Here is a 22413-nt window from a genome sequence, read left to right on the forward strand (position 1 = left end):
GCAACCATGGTGATGGGGAGAAGTGTCAAGGCGTAATAAACAATTAGTCCCAAAAAACCAAATGCTGAATGTTTTCTTTGATATAAGGAGGCTAATTCATATTGGGATAGGGAGTGGGAGCATGGGAGGAATAGACAAACTCTAGATGGGGCAGAGGGGTTGGAGGGGAAGGGAGGGGGCATAGGGTAATTAATGACTGTGGAATGTGATGATCATTAATATCCAAATTTCATGTATGAAGACACAAATTGATGTGGATATACTATGTATACAAACATAGGTATGAAAAATTGGGATCTATATAAGTAATAAGAATTATAATGCATTCTGCTCTCATATAAATACAATTGGAAGGTAGTTTTAATAGTATGGAACTACTTAGATGTAAGGAGTGAAATAGGGAATCAGTCTTTAGTAACTACTTTTATTGTGATCCAGTCAATGAAATTTTATAATAATATAGGTAGCAGATTAGTTTCTTAAAACTTACAAGAATGAGATTATTTTTAGGCATATTGAGTTTCAGCTATCTGAAATGACTATTATACCAGTGAATACAGTCATAAATAATAGGTGAGAAAACTGAGCTAGACATATGCATTTGGGAGTCATCCACATATGGGAAATAGGTGAAGTTACAGGTGTAGATGGAGTCATCCTGGGAAAGTAAGTAGAGAGAAATAAGCTGTGAATATCTAGAGTATATGAGATTAGCAGAAGGAAAAAAGCCAGCAAGGGAGATGGAAAGGGAAAACCATAGATAAATGAGCTATATCAGAAGAGTGGGAATCATGAAATCCAGAGATACAGATTATTGCAAGATGGAGACAGTAATTAATAGTGTCAACAGTTATAATGAGATGATGTATGGTAAGTATTAAGTTGATAGTGTATTTAGCAGAAAGGAAAAAAAACTGAAACTTTGGATTTGAAGACTAATTTCAGTGTTGAAATGATTATGTAGTGTATTGAGAAATAATTGGGCAATGTGAGGTTTTAGATTTAATGAATATAAATGATTAATATAATAAATTTGTCCACAAAGGCAAAATATAACATAGGGTAGTAGCAAGCAGTATGTGAGACTGAGAAAGTTTAATTTGTTTTTAAGATGAGATACACTTCTCAGTGATAATGAGGAAGGAGTGAGAAAGGGAATCAGTCTTTAGCAACTGTGTTACTATGTATATATGCATATGTATGTATGTGTGTATATATATATATTATGTGTGTGTGTGTATGTGACAGAGGCTGAAGTTAGTAAAGTGAGGTAGTAATTGGGCAGAGATCTAAGAGTAAGAACACATGAAATTCAGAACATAAGTGAAGGTACTTATATAACAAAACAAAAAGGAAAGACATTTTTACTATTTTAAGAGAAGAAACAAGGAATGAATGACTGGAGACCTAGGAAATTGTGATGGTAAGAAACTGAAACAAATTCGACACTGCAGGCATTTTTTAGTGAGATAAGATATGGGATTATTTATTTGAATATAATGGGATAAGAACATCACATGCAGGCTGGAAATTAATATACATTTAAGTCACTGCAATAGAGAAATGTGATTAAGAGCTGTCTACGGAAACATTTCTAGGCAGAAGTGATGGTCCAGTGATGCTGGAAAATATGAGTGTGCTGATAGATGGCAGAAACAGAAAACACCAATTTAAATTAAGTCATTATACCCAAATTGCCAAGTGAACAAATGATTCACTGTCTCTATCCCAGAATAAAATCTTTGCTTGTATTTTATCATTAAAATATTCTACATAGTACCTTCCCAATGTGTGGAACATGTTATCCACTTATATAAAACCTCTCTCATTTAAAATATGATAATTCTTTGTTGGAGGACTGGGAGTGTACCTCCATGTCACTAATAAGCAAAGGAAGAAAGAATGTCAGAATAGGACACAGGAAATATGTGAACATACCTTTTAATCCCAGGTCCTGCCATGACTCTCAGCATAGGGATCAGATCTTCGGCATAGCGGCACATTGGAACACTGCACTGAAAAAGCTCCTGGGCTTCTCCAGCCATGGGAAACTGACTCTGGTTGGAAACTACACCTGAAAGATTACATCTCAAAAAACAAACAAACAAAAAAAGAAATGATCTCTGCCTGGTGTATTTTACCATAATGTTTAATATATCTAAAAAAAAAATATTCTCCTGCTGTACTTCCAACCCCATTTATATTTTCATGTTAGTATAAATTGTTTATTATTAATATACACATACATACTTATGGGGTACAATTTGGTGTGGAGTGACATGTATATATTGTATAATATTTAAATAATATTAAACAGATCTATGTTCTCAAATATTTATCATTTTTTAATAGTTTATTTTTAGTTGTAGTTGGACACAATATCTATTTATTTATTTATATGTGGTGCTGAGTATCGAACCCAGGGCCTCCCACATGCTAGGAAAGTCATCTATCACTGAGCCACAACCCCAGCGCCAAACATTTATCATTTCTTTATGGAGAAAACATTTAGAATGAAGATGGCAAAGTGGAAGTAGGCCAAAAATCTCAAATCCTTCACAATCTGGAAATGAAGCTGATCAGAGAGGTGATTGACAGGTAGACAGGTTTATAGCAGCACAATCCACAATAGCTAACCTATGGAACCAAACTAGATGCCCGTCAACAGATGAATGGATAAAGAAATTCTGGTACATATACACAATGAAATAGTACTCAGTCATAAAAAAGAATGACTTTACAATATGTGCCAGTAAATGAATGGATCCAAAGGTTATCATGCTAAGTGAAATAAGCCAATCCCCCTGCTTTAAAAAGTCAAATGTTCTTTCTTATACATGGATGCTAATAAACAAAAAGGGGAAGAGAAAGAATAGAAGTTTGGTGGATTAGACAAATGTAAATAAAGGGAAGGGGAGAGGGTATAGTAATAGAAAAGATAATAGAAAAGACAGTGGAATGAATCTGACATAATTTTCCTTTGTACACATATGAATCCACCGCAATAAATCTCTACATCATGTACAACCACAAGACTTGATCCTAATTAGAATAAGTTATATTCTATGTATGTATAAATAAGTCAAAATATACCCTATTTTCATGTATATCTAAAAAGAACAAATAAAATTTTAAAAAAGAATACAAACCATAATAAATGCTGGGGAAGATGTGGGAAAAAAGTTTCAACAACTGCCCTAATTGAGTCCATAGCAAGAAGAAAAAAAAATCAATAAACCAAGCATATATTAAAGGATAGAACACAACAATAATTGTCATTTAAATACTTTAAGTGCCAAGAACTTTACATTTATTATATAATTAAATCCCCCTAGTAACACATGTCATATTATCCCCATTTTATAGCTAAAGCCACTGAAGCTCAATGAACTTAAGTGCTTCAAGTACTATATTGAATAGAGTGGTAAGAGTAGACATCCTTATCTTATTCCTGATTTTTGAAGAAATGCTTTTTTCCCTTGGTTATGATGTTGTCTTTGGGTTTCTCATATTCCTTATCATGTTAAGGTAAGTTCCTTATTTTCCTAGTTACTTCAGTGTTTTAACATGAATAGGTTAAGTGAACAGAGATCTTCACAGAGCCATGTGATGTTCACAGAGATCACATGGCTGAGCCAGGATATATATGTTTGCTTGATTCAATAAACCATGCTGCCATAGAGAAATTAAGATGGTGTGCGTGATTAGAAAATTCATTCCCTAAAATACAAATGAAAAGTAAAAACATATTTCTCTCTCTTTTCCTTCCTTATTTCCTTCCTTTCTCTGTAGCTTTTTTTCTCCTCCCTCCACAAGATTAATTATAGTGTACTAATTGTTCTATCCCTTATTTTTTTACCAGTTGCTATATTTCAAGTACTATTTATATATCAGCTCCTTTAGATCTACTTCATGCTTACTAATAGGTTCATCATATCCCCTTGTATGGCCAGACTAAAGGAGAGATCACTGATATTTTTATTAGTTACATAAAAAGTGAAAACTAATTTTCAAATTTTCCTCATTGGTTACTAATTATATATAATATAAGTTGGTAGCATGAGCACAATGGTCCAACAATCTAAAAATAAAATTTCATAGGATATATTATTCAATATATTTACTCTAATTAATTGAACACCAGCAATACTTCATCCTAACCTTTGTACCTATTGCTAAATTCTTACCAGTCCTCTCTGCCCTCACACTATGCACATCAAATGTGTACAATTGTTATGTATTGCTTATAAATAAAATTTTAAACTATACAATGGAAAAGTTCCCTTATACTTCTGAATCCTGACACTCTCTTTAACAACTAATGTTATCAGTCTTTTTGCATCTTTTCAGAGACATAGGTATATCTATGAAAGACAGATACTAAATAGAGATGGATCAAAGATTTTTTCAAAAAAGTAACAATATATTAGAAATTATTTTTTTCATTCAAAATACAAGTGGAAACTCATTCCATATCCTATACATAATGTGCTGCCTTATTTATTATTTGTTGTAGACATAACGTACCACACTAAATTGAGATCTAGATTTGCCTTTATGAACATTCACTTTGACAACATATGAGGATATCATCATATATGTCATTAGGTGATCTGTCAACTGTGAAATCACTAACAAAAACAAATTTCCAAATATGCAGGAATAATGCCCAGGCTATGGCTGGAAGTGAACATAGTAATTTGATATTCTTTTTTTTTAAGGCTCAGTCTTGGAAGTCAACTGAAGCTATAGAATTTCAGATGAAATAGAGGTAGCCTGAATTCTGAGTGCTGAAAGAGTGCTCATATAGGGAATGAAAGGCAAGCATAAAGACAATAGAAGCTGAATTAGAAGGAACTGATAGTTCAATCAGAGAGTTGGTGATCAGGAAGCATTACTCTTTCATAAAGAGCCACGAAAATATGCAATCAGATTGACCTGGCTCTATCACTTCATAACTATATGACAAGTTATTGGACAGTTTTAAACCTTCTCTTCTCATCTATAAGATGATGATAATGGTACCAACCTCAAAATGCGGTTATGAGGATTCAGTTTACAAAAGTCTAAGTTAACCATTGCCTCAAGTGGCATATGGTAGCTGCTTAATAAAATTTAGTTGTTTTCTGAAGAACATTTCTATGTATTAAGAAGGCAGGGACTAAGGGAGAGCTAGGACAAATAAGATTTTGTATGTTCTTCACTTCTCCTCTTCAGAACATTTTTATATATCCTGATAAATTATATACAGCATATAATCTTCTATCATGAGCAAGCATGAATATATTGATATCTCACCTAATAATAATAAAAATAATACAATTAATGCTTATATAGTGCTATTATATCAGGCATTATTTTAAAAGCTTTACATACACGAATTCATTTAATTCTCACAACAATCCTATAAATAGATCATGTCATCAGTACATGTTCTTATCTCCTCATTAGGAGAATTAAGATCTACTTACTTACTGTCCCTGACCCCTAACTACATATTTTATAGTGTTTGGTTATGAAGAAAATAAATAAAATTTCAAAAAGAAATAATAAATATATCATAGTTATTTTTCTTCATTTTGCAGAGTTTTCTGTAAACTTGTAAACTACAGAATTTATGGGGTTCACTGCATCAAAATTACATTATAAGAATATGTATGTATATATGTGTGTACTTGTAGGTATTTGTGTAACTGTAGATCATGAGAGAATGTTTGAGTAAACTAAGAGTAAGTAGCAGGAACCAAGATACCCAACCAAAATTCCCCAGTATGTGCTAGTATTCATGATTGTATTCCTATTTTCTACAGAAAGATAAGACTACAATCTATAATATTAAAGTTAACATTCACTGAGAATGTGCTGAGTATTTTAGAGCTGTTATCTCATTCAAGTATCCCAATAACTTTATGAAATAGGTACAATTATATTTAAGGAAACTGTCACTCAATTACTGATATTTAAGAGAAATACAAAAGGCAATACTTTGACCTTTTGAGGGATAAGGAAAACAGACTAAATGGTCTTGTTAATCCTGTAATAGATAAATACGATAAAATACAGGTGCCATTCTGATAGCACAGTCAAAGGAAAACGGAAAATACTTGATTTTGCTGTAAATGATCTTAAGGCAAAATGAATATATCAGCAGTTTAGAATTTTCTTGCATCTGGAGTATAAAATTTACTCATCCATGTATTCAGGCACCAAAAGTTAGCTAGAATTCAAATGCATGTGTGTGACAGAATATGAGTCAGTATATACACTCTATTGGAGTTAGGTATCAGCATCAATTCCTCCTCCATCTTGATCTTAAATAATTTTTTGGTATTTAATATGCAAATTGGAGATAAAATTCACAAAGTTACTAGTATGCAATAGGTACTCTATAAATGATAACTGTTATTATGACAACTAGAGTCCTAGATTTGACCAAAAATTTAACTGGTATCAACCCAGTCTTACATAAAAAATAGGTCAAGTTACCAATTTATTTTATAATGGCTTTCTCTCAGGCCTTATCAAGTAAGACTGGAAAGAAACCAGTTTGCTCAAATAATGCTTGAGTAGAATTTCTCAATTTTGCCACTATTGAAAGATTGAGCCAAATAACTCTACTATGGAGAGGGCTGTCCTGTTCATTGGAGTGTGTTTAGCAGCATCCCTGATACTCATTCAATTGTGAAACCCAAAATGTTTCCATACATTGTCACATGTCACAGGATGGCCAATCCCTCTCACCCCCCAACCATTTCTCTATATAAAGGAAGAAAGTTTTAAAATATATATAACAAAAGTTAAGGTCTAATGGTGTATATATCAACATCACTAGAGACACAACCTTGGTGGGACTGAAGGAAAACTCATACAAATAAGATTTTATATCTACTTCACTTCTCTTCAGAACACTTTTATATAAAATATATCTAGATAAGCTCTTATCATGGGCAAGCATGAACATATAAATAACAGCTATCAAAAACTTTATGGTAGTAATTTTAGCCAGGACTATTATGCCAGGAAGTGTTTTAAAAGCTTCATGTGTAGGAACTCATTTAATCTTCACAACTCCATACAGTAGATTCCATTATCTAGTCCATTTTTCTTACAGGATATTTAGAGACACAAAAGTTTAAAGGATTTTTCCAAGATCACACATCCAGATAGCAAGATAGTTAGGATTTCTGAACCCCAGTAATCCAGCTCCAGTGTTCATTCTTGTAATTTCTATGCTACAGAACTTATTGTGTGCCAGAGACTTGACTTGCATTATCTGCAATTGTCCTGGCAACCCTTGCACAGGGTCATAAAGCTATGAATATACACACCAACATTTTAATCTACTATCTTTATACTACATCCCACTATCTGCCTATTAGCAAAACCATGTATGATTAGTGGATGTTGGGGAGTGAATTGAGGAATAAGAAAAATATGTTGTTTAAAGGTAACCAGGAGTTAAATGAAACAATAGAGAGATAAAGATAAAAAAATGAAAAACAATACTAGGAAATAGCCCAGCATCTCTAGGGAATCCACCAATCATATGACAAGGAGATTACTAGTCCTGCCAGAACAACTGTAGAGAAAAATGATTGCTTAAGCTGCTTAAAATTAAAATTAATAATTTTAAATAAATAATTTATAAATTTTCATGCATTTGTATAAATCATTTTACTCCAATTATTTTACATGGATATTACCTGTAGAACCGCATCAGTTAGATAAAATATGTTTAATTATTACTGGTATCCACAGTAATCACTATTTTAGATCAAGTACTACTGTTCTTCTAAATTTAAAAAAAACACCCTGGACAGAAAGCAAAAGTCTCTCAGACAGGTAGATCTGAGGAGGAAGAGGGAAAGGAAGAGGGAGAGAAACCCCATTGTTGAGAATCAGTTTCAAAAACCACTCCTGGTTTTTCTTCTGCACAATTATTTTGCACAAACAGGAAAAATGGACATAATGGCTGAAGGATGCCGAAATAATCCAACCAGTGCTTACAGCAAATGTATAAACATGCACACTATGACTACCAGAAGTTTCCTTTTAATCCCCATTTGAAAGCCTCTCCCAAGTCTCATAGTAGAGGGTGGAAAGGAAATTGATTTCCCCAACTCACTCATGTACCACAACCACTACCACCACTAAAATTCCAGGAGTCTGAGACTAAAATATGTCCCCTGCACTTCTAAATCTACTCCCTTTGTGCTCTCACCTTCCTCTGTCTAATCAGCTTAGCCAGCTGTATTGCAGAAAGCAGAAGCAAGGGTTCTTTCACTGGACCTGTGGTTCTTGAGCCAAATTTTGGGCCCCCAAATGCTCCAGCCGCTTGGCCTATTAGGCCTATGAGAAAACATACTGCTCACAAGAGAAGCAGCTGGGTGCGGGCACTGAATGGAGGTGCCATAGAGGCCTGGATTCCTCTGGGTCCTAGCGCTGGAGGGTTTCGTACACCCTGGGAAAGCAGGAGAAAAGACTAAGCAAAGAGCTAAAAAAGGATTCCTTTGGCTTACAAATCCAGTGTCTACCCACAATTCCACAGGAGCTTATTTGTCATCACCTGCTGGGATCCTGGCCAGAGATGGGAGTGGAGATGACCGTTTTCAGCAGCTTACTGTATGACTGCAACCTGTGGTTAGTGTTGGCATAAATCCAACCTGGAAAATGAGATGTAGGAAAGAATAATGGCTTTGAAGCTCTCCAGTTCTGCTACTGTATTGCCTTGTCCAATTTATACTAATCTCAAATTCAATTTGTTCATATAAAAAAGGGCATAATTACTTTGACATGAAATAGTTATGATAAAAACCAAAAAATAAATCACAACACAGTACAACTCATAGCAAATTGTATAAGTAGTAGCTAAGATTTATTTCAGCTCTATCTGTGAAAAAAGTGTTAGTTTACATTTTTATATAAAATAGTATGATCAGAAAAAGTTAACTTGAAAGCATATACATTTTATCCACATGCATGTTACCTAATCCTTATAAGCCCATTGTCAGGTAGTACTATTTAACATTAAATCTCCAGCCCATATCACTCTTCTAAACTCCAGACACTTGAAATTCAATGTCTATTTGACATCTCCATGTGAATGTCTCACCAATTCATCAAACTAAACATGTTCAAAAGTTATCATTTTCTCACCAAACTTGCTTTTCCTCCAAGTTCACAAGTGGCATTTTCATGTACCCAGTGAGTCATGCAAAAATCTGAGAATCCTCTCAGCTTCTTCTTTTACTCACATCATCATGAACAATAACCAAACCCACACAATACCTTTCCCTTCCAACTCAACCTCATTCTGATATTATTGATGTTTACATGAACTTCTATAAATACTCTAGTTGATCACCCTGCCTTTATTTATGAATCCATATTTTTAATATACAAATTGGACCATGTTCCTCCCTTGCCAATGACTCTGCAATAATTATACATTGTCCACAGGTTAAAGCCACATCTACTTTGGCATTCAGAGGTTTCACGATTGATGTATGCAAAACTCTGTACTCTTCATCCCTCAAGTCTATGCTACAGCCAACTGGAACTGAAAGTCCTCTTTCCTCTTCTTATTTGGTTAAGGACAAATACTTCAACTTTTTCCCGAGCTCCCAAATGCCTTTAATGGCACTCTTTAATTACCCTACACACTACAGATCAACAATATTATAATACTTCTCTATTTAAACATAAATATTTTTATAGCTACTTACTATCTAGAAACGAACTCCTTGAAGAATAAGGGCATTAAAAATAATTGTTGTATTGTCAAAACTCAACATAGTACTTAGCATGCAGTTGACACTACTTTGTAAGTTAAAGTTAAGAACTTATGAAAGAATGAATGTTGACTTGATCTTGATATTTAGGGCCTTGGGTTGGTGCAATATTTTCATCTACAAAAGTCAGGTGAATAATCAAGGTGTCATCACAAAATTTCTAGCTTAATTGGAAGCACCTGGTAGAATACAGGTTAATCAAGATAGGCACATCTGGCAGATCCAGTGAGCATAGCATTTAAAGTAGGTTATCATAATCTAGACACCATTATAATTTCAAGCAAAATCATTGGTGAGTGAACTATTTTTAATACCTTTATTTTATTTATTCATTTATTTGTTTTTATGTGGTTCTGAGGATCGAAACTAGTGCCTCACACGTGCTACATGAGCACTCTACTGCTTAGCCACAACCACAGCCCCATGGGTGAACCATATTTACCAGAAAGAATCTTTGTCAAAATGGAAGTCTATCCTTGGCCTGACTTCTGTTACATTATCTAAATTATAAATGACCAATATATGAGTCTCTGGTATGAAGAATGTTCACTGATTGGGGACTGAATACAAAGAACTGGATTTAAATCTTAGGCTCGCCTCACATGTTTCTGACATTGTACAAATGGCATAATATCTCTGAATGTGTTTCTTTATCTGTAAAGTAGGATAACTGTTAACTTATGGTGTTAAGAAAATTAAATGAGATATACATGTAAAGCTCCTGATGATGACTTTCTGGTACATATTCACTTGTAGTGGGCAAAGAAAAGAAATATGCACAGTCTTGAGAATAAGTAAAATGTGTAAGAGAAATTCATTTTGTCTCAAAAGAAAAAAAAAATTCTATATGAGACTGCATGTGTGTATGTGTGTGTGTGTGTGTGTGTGTGTGAGAGAGGGAGAGAGAGAGAGAGAGAGAGAAATCTTCCCATCAAACTTAAGATGGATTTATGTAAACTCATCATTCATTAACAATCAAAGGTGAGACATGGGACTAATCTTTGATTCCTTACTAAATCTCATTTATCATTATATATCTTAAGTCTAGTATATCTGCCACATGTTTTTTTTACTCACACTTCCAGAACTATTAGCTAAATTTTATACTGGCTTACTTACTGGTCTTATGTTCCTTTCAATCTGTTCTGTTTCAAAACAATTCACTATGCTTAATTTTTATTTTTTTTCAGGCAAGTAAGGTATCTATTTATATGACATATATTTGTCCTTTAACAAATCCTCATGAAACTGAGTATTGTGGTCTATACCAACTTCATAAGTATAAGTATTTTTTCATATTATTCAAATTTATATTTATTTGATTTAGAGAGATAATGATGGATAATCATTTTTAAATGATTATAGATTGTTTCTATATCTTTTTGTGTGTAAGATTTTCTTCTTTCTTTTTATTTGTTTATTTATTTAAATTTTTATGTATATATGACATTGAAATGCATTACAATTCTTATTACACATATACAGCACAATTTTTCATACCTCTGGTTGTATACAAAGTATATTCACACCAATTCATTTCTTCATACATATACTTTGGATAATAATGATCATCACATTCCACCATTATTCTAACCCCATGCCCCCTCCCTTCCCCTCCAAACCCTCTGTACTATCTAGAGTTCATCTATTCCTCCCATGTTCCCTCTCCCTATTACACTATATATCAGCCTCCTTATATCAGAGAAAACATTTGACATTTGCTTTTTGGGGATTGGCTAACTTCACTTAGCATTATCTTCTCCAACACTATCCATTTATCTGCAAATGCCAAGATTATATATATATATATATATATATATATATATATATATATATATATATATATACACTACATTTTTAAAATCCATTCATATACTGAAGGGCATCTAGGCTGGTTCCACAATTTAGCTATTGTGAATCATGCTGCTGTAAACATTGATGTGGCTGTGTCCATGTAGTATGCTATTTTTAAGTCCTTTGGGTATAGACCCAGGAGAGGGATAGCTGGGTCAAATGGTGGTTCTGTTCCAAATTTTCCAAGAAATCTCCATACTGTTTTCCATATTGACTTCACCAATTTGCAGTCCCACCAGCAGTGTATGAATGCACCTTTTTCCCTACATCCTCGCCAACACTTACTGTTGTTTGTTTTCACAATAGCTGCCATTCTGACTAGAGTGAGATGAAATCTTAGAGTGATTTTGATTTGCATTTCTCTAATTGCTAGTGATGATGAACATTTTTTCATATATTTTAATTGTATATCATCTTCTGAGAAGTGTCTGTTCAGGCCCTTGGCCCATTTATTTATTGGGTTATTTATTTTCTTGGTGCTTAGTATTTGAGTTCTTTATATACCCTAGAGAGTTTTCTATCTGATGTTTGAGGGGTAAATATTTGTTCCCAAGATATAGGCTCTCTGTTTACCTCACAGTCTTTTTCTTTTTCTGATAAAAAAAAAAACCTTTTCAGTTTGATTCTATCCCATTTATTGTTTTTTCATTTTAATTCTTGCACCAAAGGAGTCTTATTAGAAGTTGGGCCCTAATCCCACATGTTGGAGATTAGGGCCTACTTTTTCTTCTATTAAATGCAGGATCTCTGGTTTTATTCCTAAGTCCTTGATCCATTTTGAGTTTCATTTTGAGAATGGTGAGAGATAGGGGTCTAATTTCATTTTGTTGCATATGGATTTCCACTTTTCCCAGCACCATTTGTTGAAGAGGATATCTTTTCTCCAATGCATGCTTTTGGCACCTTTTTCTAATATGAGATAATTGTAATTTTGTGGGTTAGTCTCTGAGTCCTCTATTCTGTACCTTTGGTCTACTAATATGTTTTGATGCCAATACCATGCTGTTTTTGTTACTATTTCTCTGTAGTATAGTTTAAGGACTGGTATATTGATGTCACCTGCTTCACTCTTCCTGCTAAGGACTGCTTTAGCTATTCTGGGTACCTTATATTTCCAGATGAATTTCATGACTGCTTTTTCTATTTCTATGAGGAATGTCATTGGGATTTTGACTGTATAGTGCTTTTGGAAGTATGGTCATTTTGATAATATTAATTCTGCCTATCCAAGAGCAAGGTAGATGTTTCCATCTTCTAAGGACTTCTTTGACTTTTTCCTTTAGGGTTCTTTAATTTTAATTATATAGATCTTTCACTTCTTTCATTAAGTTGATTCCCAGATATTTTATTTATTTATTTATTTTGGGGGATGCTATTGTAAATGGAGTAGTTTTCCTCTTTTCCCTTTCTGAGGATTTGTCCCTGATATATAGAAATGTCTTTGATTTATGGGTATTGATTTTTTAATCCTGCTACTTTGCTAAATTCATTTAATAATTCTAGAAGTTTTCTGGTAGTAAACTGTAGGGACTTCTACGTATAGAAACATATCACCAGCAAATGGTGACAATTTGAGTTATTCTTTTCCTATGTATATCCCTTTAATTTCTTTCATTTTTGTGCAAAAAGCTAACAAAAAAACTATTTTATGTTCTTATCAACTGGCAATATTTTTTTTTTGTATTTTAGCTACTGTGGCTGATATATAGTAAAGTGAGTTGAATTTCTATTTCTCCAGTGACTAATAATGTAGTACAACTAGTGCTTATTTGCCATATGCATATCTTCTTTTTTTAGTTTTATTGATTGTATTTCCTTTAATTTCTTTCATGTGTCTTATTGCTCTGGCCAGTGTTTTAAAAACTATGTTAAATAGAAGTGTTGAAGTATGGCATCCCTATCTTGTTCCACATTTTAGATGGAATGCCTTCAATTTTTCTCCATTTAGAATGATTTTTGCCTGAGGCTTAGCATAGATAGCCTTTATGATGTTGAAATATGTTCCTATTATCCCTCATTTTTTATGTCTTTCATGTTCTTTCTCAAATGTTTGTCAGTTAATAATTCACTGCATTATCTGTCTTCTAATGAATTTTTTCTTCATTTTGCAGATTTTTTTTACTGTAAAGGCAAATTTTAGTATAAAGCCAAGGCCATAAAGGACATAGTGATTAATGGCTTTCTCATATTTAACTATCACCTGCCACCTCTTTACATATTCATGCTCTGCTCCAAACTTACTAAACTATTTGCAATTCCATAAAACAGTTGTCTTCAAATTGCAACTACCATTTAAATAATTAGCATGCATACTGGTATATTTCAATTTCTTTATAGACTGTATTGTACTATGATAATACAAATATTAAGATTATATGTGCTATGGCTTAATTGCAATTTGAGCATCCCCCAAAAGTGCATATGAAAAAGTTTTGTTCCCAGAGCGACAGTATTGGAAAATGCTGAAGACCTTTAGAAGTTGGGACCTAGTACAAAGTCCTTAGGAAATTGAGAGAATGCCCTTGAAAGGCTCTGGTTAAAGATGTGGCCAGTTTCCTCCTATTTGCATTCCCACTATAATTTGCCATACTAACCAAAGGATAAACCAATGGAGTTTCCCATTTTGAACAGAAATGCCACAGTCTGGCTGACTGTGCAAAGTAACCGGGTGGTGACAAGCAACTTGTGAAGGTTGATACAGTGGGAGCTGCTTTATTGTGAGATAGCAGAGGTAAATATACATAACTGAATACACAGCTTGTTTCAATTTAGCATCATCCAGTTACAGCAATCAGTCATTAAGGAATCCTCATCATCTTAATAATTACACACAGCTTAACTCAATTAACATAAAGTAGATACAGCAGTCAGTCATTAAGGAATCTCCATCATCTTAATGGCTCGCTGGCATTATTTCACAAATCACTCCCTCTGGCAAAATGCCAGGCGCTATCTTGACTTGGTTGTGACTCTCAACACAGAAAAATCTAAAACTGTGAGCTAAATAAACCTTTTGTCATTATAATTCATCATCTCTGGTATTTTGTTTTAATTACATTAAGCTATTTGATACAGTATGCTATGGCACTAATATAAAATTTAAATTAAATTGTAAAAAAAAATAACAAACTGAAAGATGAGGGTTTTTTTCCTAGTGACTTCAGATGTAATATTAGATTATTTATTTGGTGTCTTTCTATTCTTTTAATGAATGAGTTTAATGCTATAAACTTTCCTCTTAGAACTGTCTTTGTAGTGACCCAGAGATTTTGATATGTTGTATCACTATTCTTTTTTTTTTTTTCTGATCAAGCTGCAAATTTTTATTGTTCACACAGGGGTATTTATATGCTGGGGATGGGGAAGCTCTCTTATTGGCAGTTGCTGAATGTGGGTGGTAAAACTGCCAGCTGCAGGATGTCTGATGATCCTGATAACCTCAGGATGTTTCAGGAAGATAGGTAGCTGCAGGATGTCTCAGGGAGATAGATGGCTGCAGGATGTCTCCCAGGGGGCTGTTTCTTGTAAATGTCAGGCTATTCTTTGAAGGAGAATTTCCTTCTAGCCCCTGACACTTCTCTACCAACACAAGTTAAATTTCATATTTCATGGTCTCTTCTGATCTCAGAGCAACTTCCTTCCCCTCTCTCCTTCCCATATACCCACCTGGCTAAGTCGCAGGGCCCATTAAGCCCAATTCCACAGCCCTTCACCTTGCACCTGAGCTGAAGGAAATGCACAACCATGCAAACCTGCTTCCCACTGAGTTCATACTTCCTAACCTCAGAAGGGCCTGTGCCCAGCTACCTTTATTTTGTTGGTCTGCTCACTGCCACATTTGCATAGATAGTTATTTCCTGCCTTCTTTGTCCTCAAATCTCCAAAGCCATCTCCTTTCAGTGATGATCTTGACTCCTGTTTTGCTGAAGACTCAAGGGAAAATTTTCAAACTCCCACCTTTCTTTTTCCTACTAAAATCTGACTCATGCTCCCAAGTTGAACCTTCCTCTTTTTTATTTTTATTTTTATTTTTTTAGTTGTTAATGGACATTTATTTTTATGTGGTGCTGAGAATTGAACCAGTGCCTCACCTATGCAAGGCAAGTGCTCTACCACTGAGCCAGGACCCCAGCCCTCCAACCTTCCTCTTGCCCTCAATGCTTATCCCTTGTTCCTTTTAACATTATAAATTTTCCTCTTTCTTAGATTATTTCCATTGCATTAGAGCAGATTATGCTAAGTGAAGCTAGCCAATCCCTAAAAAAACAAATGCCAAATGTCTTCTTTGATATAAGGAGAGTAACTAAGAACAGAGTAGGGAAGAAGAGCATGAGAAGAAGATTAACATTAAACAGGGATGAGAGGTGGGAGGGAAAGGGAGAGAGAAGGGAAATTGCATGGAAATGGAAGGAGACCCTCAGGGTTATACAAAATTACTTATAAGAGGATGTGAGGTGAAAGGGAAAAAAAAAACAAGGGGGAGAAATGAATTACAGTAGATGGGGTAGAGAGAGAAGAGGGGAGGGGTGGGGAGGGGAGAGGGGATAGTAGAGGATAGGAAAGGCAGCAGAATAAAACAGACACTAGTATGGCAATATGTATCACTATTCTTATTTGAACCTATTTTTTTTATTTCACCCCTGATTTCTTCTGTTATCAATTCATCAATGAAAAGTCTATTATTTAGTCACCAGGTGCTAGAGTAGCATCTATTTTTATCTTATCATTGATTTCTAATTTTATTTCATTATGTTCTGGTAGAATGCAAGGTATGGATCAAAGACACAGGTATTAGACCAGAAACCCTGCACCTACAAGAGGAAAATGTAGACCCATCACTCCAACAAATAAGCTTAGGAATCACCGTCCTCAACAAGGATTTTTTTTTCCTAAAACTTTTTTATTTATTTAATTTTATATGGTGCTGAGGATCAAGTACAGTGTTTCACATGTTCTAGGCAAGTGCTCTACCACTGAGCTATAACCCAGTCCCTCAACAAGACTTCTAAAGCATAAGAATTAATCTCAAAAATCAATAACTGGGTTGGTATCAAACTAAAAAAAAACTTCACAGCAAAAGAAAGAATCCAGAGCATGAAAAGAGATCCTACAGAATGCGAAAAAAATATTTGCCACCCACACCTCATGTAAGGCATTAATTTTCAGAATATACAAAGAACTCCAAAAGCTCAACACCATAAATAAATAAATATATAAACAGACAAAGAAACTAAACAGACACTCCTGAGGAGGAGAATTACAAATGGCGAAAAAATATATGAAAAATGTTCAACATCTCTAGCAATTAGAGAAATGCAAATTAAAATGACACTGACATTTCATCTCACTCCACTCAGAATGACAATTATCAAGAAAGAAGTCACAATAAATAAACAAATGTTGTCAAAGAGGTAGGAAAAAGGGTACAATCATATGTTGTTATTGGGACTGCCAATTGGTGCACTATGGAAAATAATAAGATATTTCTCATAAAACTAAGAATGGAACCACCATTTGACACCCAGTCATCCAACTTCTCTATATATTCAAAGGAGTTAGAATCAATTTACTATAGTTACATAACTACATTAATGGTTATAGCAGCACAATCCACAGTAGCTAAGCTATAGAACCAACCAAGATGCCTGTGAACATATGAATGGATAACAAAATTGTGGTTCATACATACAATGGAACATTACTCAGTCATGAAGAATGACTTTACAACATTTTCTGGTAAATGGATGGATACAGAGACAATCATGGAAAGTGAAATAAGCAAATCCAAAAAAACAAATAAAGGTCAAACGTTCATTCTGACATAAGGATACTGATACATAACAAGATGGTAAGAGGTGAAATAGATGTTTGGTGAATTAGACAAAGAAAAATAAAGCAAAGGAGGTGGATATGAAGAAAAAATACAGTGTAATAAATCTGACATAACATTCTTATGCACATATATGAATACACAATACTGAATATATACTGGCTATTAAAACTTTAAGATTTAACCCAGAAACTGAACCTTTCAGGCAGCCTTTTCTAATCACTACCATTCCCAAATGGATTAGATATGCTTACTTGTGTTTCCACAGAACAACAAAAAGTTTGCCCTTGATGACATTCAGCACACTGCTCTAATAATCTTCCTCTTCAAAAGAGTGTAAATCTTATAAGGCCAAAAACCTATATTAGTCTTCTCAATACCACCAGGGCCTGAAGAAATGTAGGCACTAAAATATTGTTAATTTAACTACTGAATTAATATGTGAAAACATCTTAATTTTATGCAAGAACTAACCACAGATTATATGTTTTCTTCACACATACAATAATCACACAACATACTACCACCCATGTAGATAACCATAGTCATAGATAAATAAAGGAATGCACACCCTTACCAAAAAACATATATTCATAATACAAATGTTAATATGTACAAACATATATTCATAACACAAATAAAAATATGTACTTTTACTCAGTGAAACACCTGTACTCATCCTCAACTATGGAAAAAAATGTTCTTTTTGCTACACACTGATTTGGTTAAAGCTCTAATAATCCAATTACTTTACCTCTAAACTTTCTTGCATTGTGTCATACAGGAACTTTTGTGGAACACCTCATACCTAAACCACAACATATTTTTTTAATAATTAATGCCTTGTAGATATACAGAAAGGTGAGATTCACTGTGGAATATTTATATGTGTACATAGGAAAATTTGATCTAATATATTTTCCCATTCTTCTCTTTTTCCTTCCCTGTTTTCTCCTTTTCAATTCTATTCCTCTACTCCATTTATCAGAATTAACCCACTACCACCATTAACTTTCTTCCTCCTTGTTTTGGTCTACTTCTGCTTATCAGAGAAAATAATTGACCTTTGTCTTCTTAGGTCTGGCTTATTTCACTTACAATGTTGGACTCCAGTTCCATTAATTCACTGGAAAATGACATAATATCTCTCTTCCTTATGGTTAATACCTTTTCTTTATCCATTCATCTATCAACAGATACCTATGTTGGTTTCAGAGTTTGGATACTGTGAACCCCTCTACTATAAACATGGATGTGCCTGAATTCCAATGATATGTTGATTTTATAGCATAGGGGTGTCTACTGAAAAGTAGGAAAGTTGGGTCATATGGTGGTTGCATTCCATGTTTTCTGAGGAATCACCATACTGCTTTCTAGGGTGGTTGCACTAATTTGCAGTACCACCAAAAATGTATGGGTGTATTTTTTTCCCCTCATCCTGGCTAACACTATTATTTGCATTCTTGATAATTGCCATTCCATATAGAGTGAGATGAGATCTTAAGGTAGTTTTTATTTGCATATATATGATTGTTAGATATGTTGAACATTTTACAAATACTTATTGGCTATTTTTATTTCCTCTTCTGAGAAGTGTCTTTAATTATTTTGCAGATTTATTAATTTTGGGGGTGTTAAGTTTTTTAAGTTCTTCATATATTCTTTTTTAATATTTTTTTTTGTTTTTTAGTTGTAAATGGACCCAATATCTTTATTTGATTTATTTATTTATTTATTTTTATGTGGCACTGAAGATTGAACCCGATGCCTCACACATGCTAGCAAGCATTCTACCACTAAGCTACAACCCCAATCCATCTTCATATATTCTTGATATTAATTCCCTATCATAGAGCAGGTGGCAAAGAACTTCCATTTCCTATTCTCTATTATCACATTCTTGTCTCTTTGATGCAAAGAAGCTTCTAATTTGATGCCTTTCTACTTACTGATTCTTGGTTTTATTTCTTATGCTTTATGAGTATTGTTAAGAAAGGGAGTGGCTGTGGCAATATGCTGAAGTATTGGGTCTATACAGTCTTGTAACCATCACAGAGATACTGGAATATCAGTCCTTTCCCCCAGTTCCAATCCATTAATGAAGACAGGTATTAAGAAAATGAAAAAAGAAGTTTTATTGTTTTGCTAGTAAAGGATAAACACAGGGGAATCCTGTTTCACAGGCTATAATTCTAACTGTTCATCACAACAAAGGACTTTTTTTTAGTTCTTTTTAGATATACATGACAGTAAAGTGTATTTTGACCCTATTATAAATACATGTAGTATAACTTCTTCTAATTAGGATCCTATTTTGTGGTTATACATGGTTGGATTTATTCTGGTCATGTATACATATGTAAGGATACGAAAGTTATGTCCAGTTCATTCTACTGTCTTTCTATTCCATCCCCTCTTGCTTCTCTTCATTCCCCTCTGTGTAATCCAATGAACTTCTATTCTTCCTCTCCCTGCCTCCCTTGTTGGGGTTTAGAATCCACATATCAGACAGAGCAGAGGGCTTTTAAAGAGGTGATTCAAAGGCTACATTCACTTGTGCCCTGTTAGGGGTGATAATGTGATAATTTACTTGTAACCTCAAGATGTAAACATTTCATAATTTTTTGGAAACAGTCTTGAAGTCTGAATTACTTTAACTGTGGTATGTGAGCTAGAGGACAGATAACTTGACCTAGGATAAGAAGAAGGCTATTCTTGCTTCCCCAACATGAGAAGGGGAGAGGGAAAAGATAAAGGGGGAAATGTCAGATTTAAAATAAGGCACAATGGCAGAGCAGCAAGTTATATTTAAAGCATGAAGTGGACCAATTACATTTGCTTATTGTCAATTCTACCTTGAATTTCGACTGAAAATGAGATGACAAATATCTCCAAGATGCTTTCTACTGAAACTGGGTGATGGAGAGAGTCTTAAAATAAATGTTTTCATCTCTTACCATTTTTTCTGTTTTGTACTTTTATGAGTAAGAATGGTGAAATGATTCCAACCTTGGTGGTGACCTGGAAGAAGCACACTCATTTACAGCAATTATTATTTGACTGGTTTTTGTACATACAAATTTAATCTAATTTCATTTGTTATAAACACATTTCACCCTTTACCCCCAGGGTAACATAAAGGGTGTACAATATACCATTTCTTTCTGGGTCCAGTTTAAACCTGTGTCATGTGATACCTTTACTGAGCAGAAACTGGCAACACCTTACTCCATTGCAGGTCAGTTACTCGGCATAATTTAGCCACCACCTTTTCTAAGGTGTGCTTTACCTTTTCTGTTCACCTGTAGATTGAAGTCTCCAGGATGCATTTAACTGTCATTGATTATCAAACACTATGCTCATTTCTTCAATGAAAGATTGTCTATTCTCACTTTGCCTTGAGGAGGGTATCTCTTACCTCAGAACCAGCTCTTTCAAGACAACTTTAGTTATTTCTAAAACCTTTTCTGTTCTGGTAGGATAAATCTTGACTCACGCAGAGATAGCATCTACCAGTATACACAAATATCTGAAGTTTTCCATGGCAGAGGGCATTTGGGTAAAATTTGTTATTCAGTAAATGGCTATAATTTTACATATTCTATTTTTTTATGCTAGACTGTTTTTTATTCCTCAAATGGTTTGGGGCACAGAAATCACACTGCCAAATAATTTGCTAAAGAGTATGTTGGAGATGTGGTCCTCAGAAATTTGGCTTCATGAAATTCACCAAGGCACCCTCCCATTGTGAGCACATTTCATTTTTCCCAAGGGATAGACCAATATTTTAAAAGGATGATGAGCCCAGGGGCATTTGTCTCCACTTGGCAGTGCTATCTCAGACATCAAAGCTCCATTCTTTGGCTATTTTTTTGTCCTTCTTGGTATAAAAGGGTTTGCATTGGTCCAATTCAAGCTGTGGTATTAGGGCCCCAATAAGTGGTTGACATTTGGATTGTCTGATAGGATGGCCTTCTATCTCCTCATCATCCCAGTAGTTGACCAGTATTCTTCTTTTTCTGTGTAGTCAGGCTGTTTTTAACAAATATGCTACTGGACACAGTATGTTCCCCAATCTCTATAAGATAACTTTTATGTGTTGTACTTTGTTTCTCATGCACATATAGTCTGAACTCATTTTGTAAATCAGGCAAGTCTATGACAGGGGCTATCATGGGGTGATTTTTAATTATTTTTATAGACCTTTATCATGTATATGTGGTGCTGAGGATCAAACCCAGTGCCTCACACATACTAGGCAAGCACTCCACCATTGAGCCACAACCCCAGCCCTGTCATGAGTTTTTCATTTAAATTCTTAAAGGAATTTTGGCATTCTGGGGTCGGTCCAAGTCAAGTTCTATTTATGGTCCATTTAAAGCCTCATACAGAGGTTTAGTTATTTGTCAAAAATTGGGGATCCAAATCTTGCAGAATCCTGACATTCCCAGGAAACCACATAACTGTCTCTGGTTCTTGCCTTCTCTAAGGCTCAAGGTAGCTTTCTTTTAATCTGACATCAAACTCCTGTTTTGTTGGCTTACCTGAATCCCAGATGGTGACTTGTTTACAAAAGTGATCCATTTTTATAGTGGATACCACATATCCATGAGAGGCAAGGCAATTTAGTGCAGCAATAGTGTTTGAAAGGCAGTGTTTATACTCAGAGCTATATATAAGCAAACCATCCACATATTTAAAAAGAATTCCTTGATCCAGCTGTAAATTTCACAGATCTTTAGCTAGACTCTCATTTAACAGAGTAGGAGGTTTTTAATCCCTAAGGTAGGACAGTTCATCAATTCTGGGTAGTTACTATGGTATCAGAGGCTTTCAACTCAAAAGTAAATAGTAATTGGGACTTTCTTTCCAAAGGGATGCAAAAGAATGCATACTTTAAATGTAACACTGTGAATCAGCCATAGTTACCTGGCATCA

General features: G+C 34.3%; 1 pseudogene; it reads right to left on the reverse strand.

Moving 5' to 3' along the window:
* LOC114080115 (fatty-acid amide hydrolase 2-like) overlaps positions 1-22059 on the reverse strand; it is a 47302-nt pseudogene extending 25243 nt beyond the window's left edge.
* Positions 22060-22413: the final 354 nt, after the last annotated feature.

Source organism: Marmota flaviventris, assembly GCF_047511675.1.
Source record: "Marmota flaviventris isolate mMarFla1 chromosome X unlocalized genomic scaffold, mMarFla1.hap1 SUPER_X_unloc_3, whole genome shotgun sequence".
In the NCBI taxonomy this organism is placed as follows: Eukaryota; Metazoa; Chordata; class Mammalia; order Rodentia; family Sciuridae; genus Marmota; species Marmota flaviventris.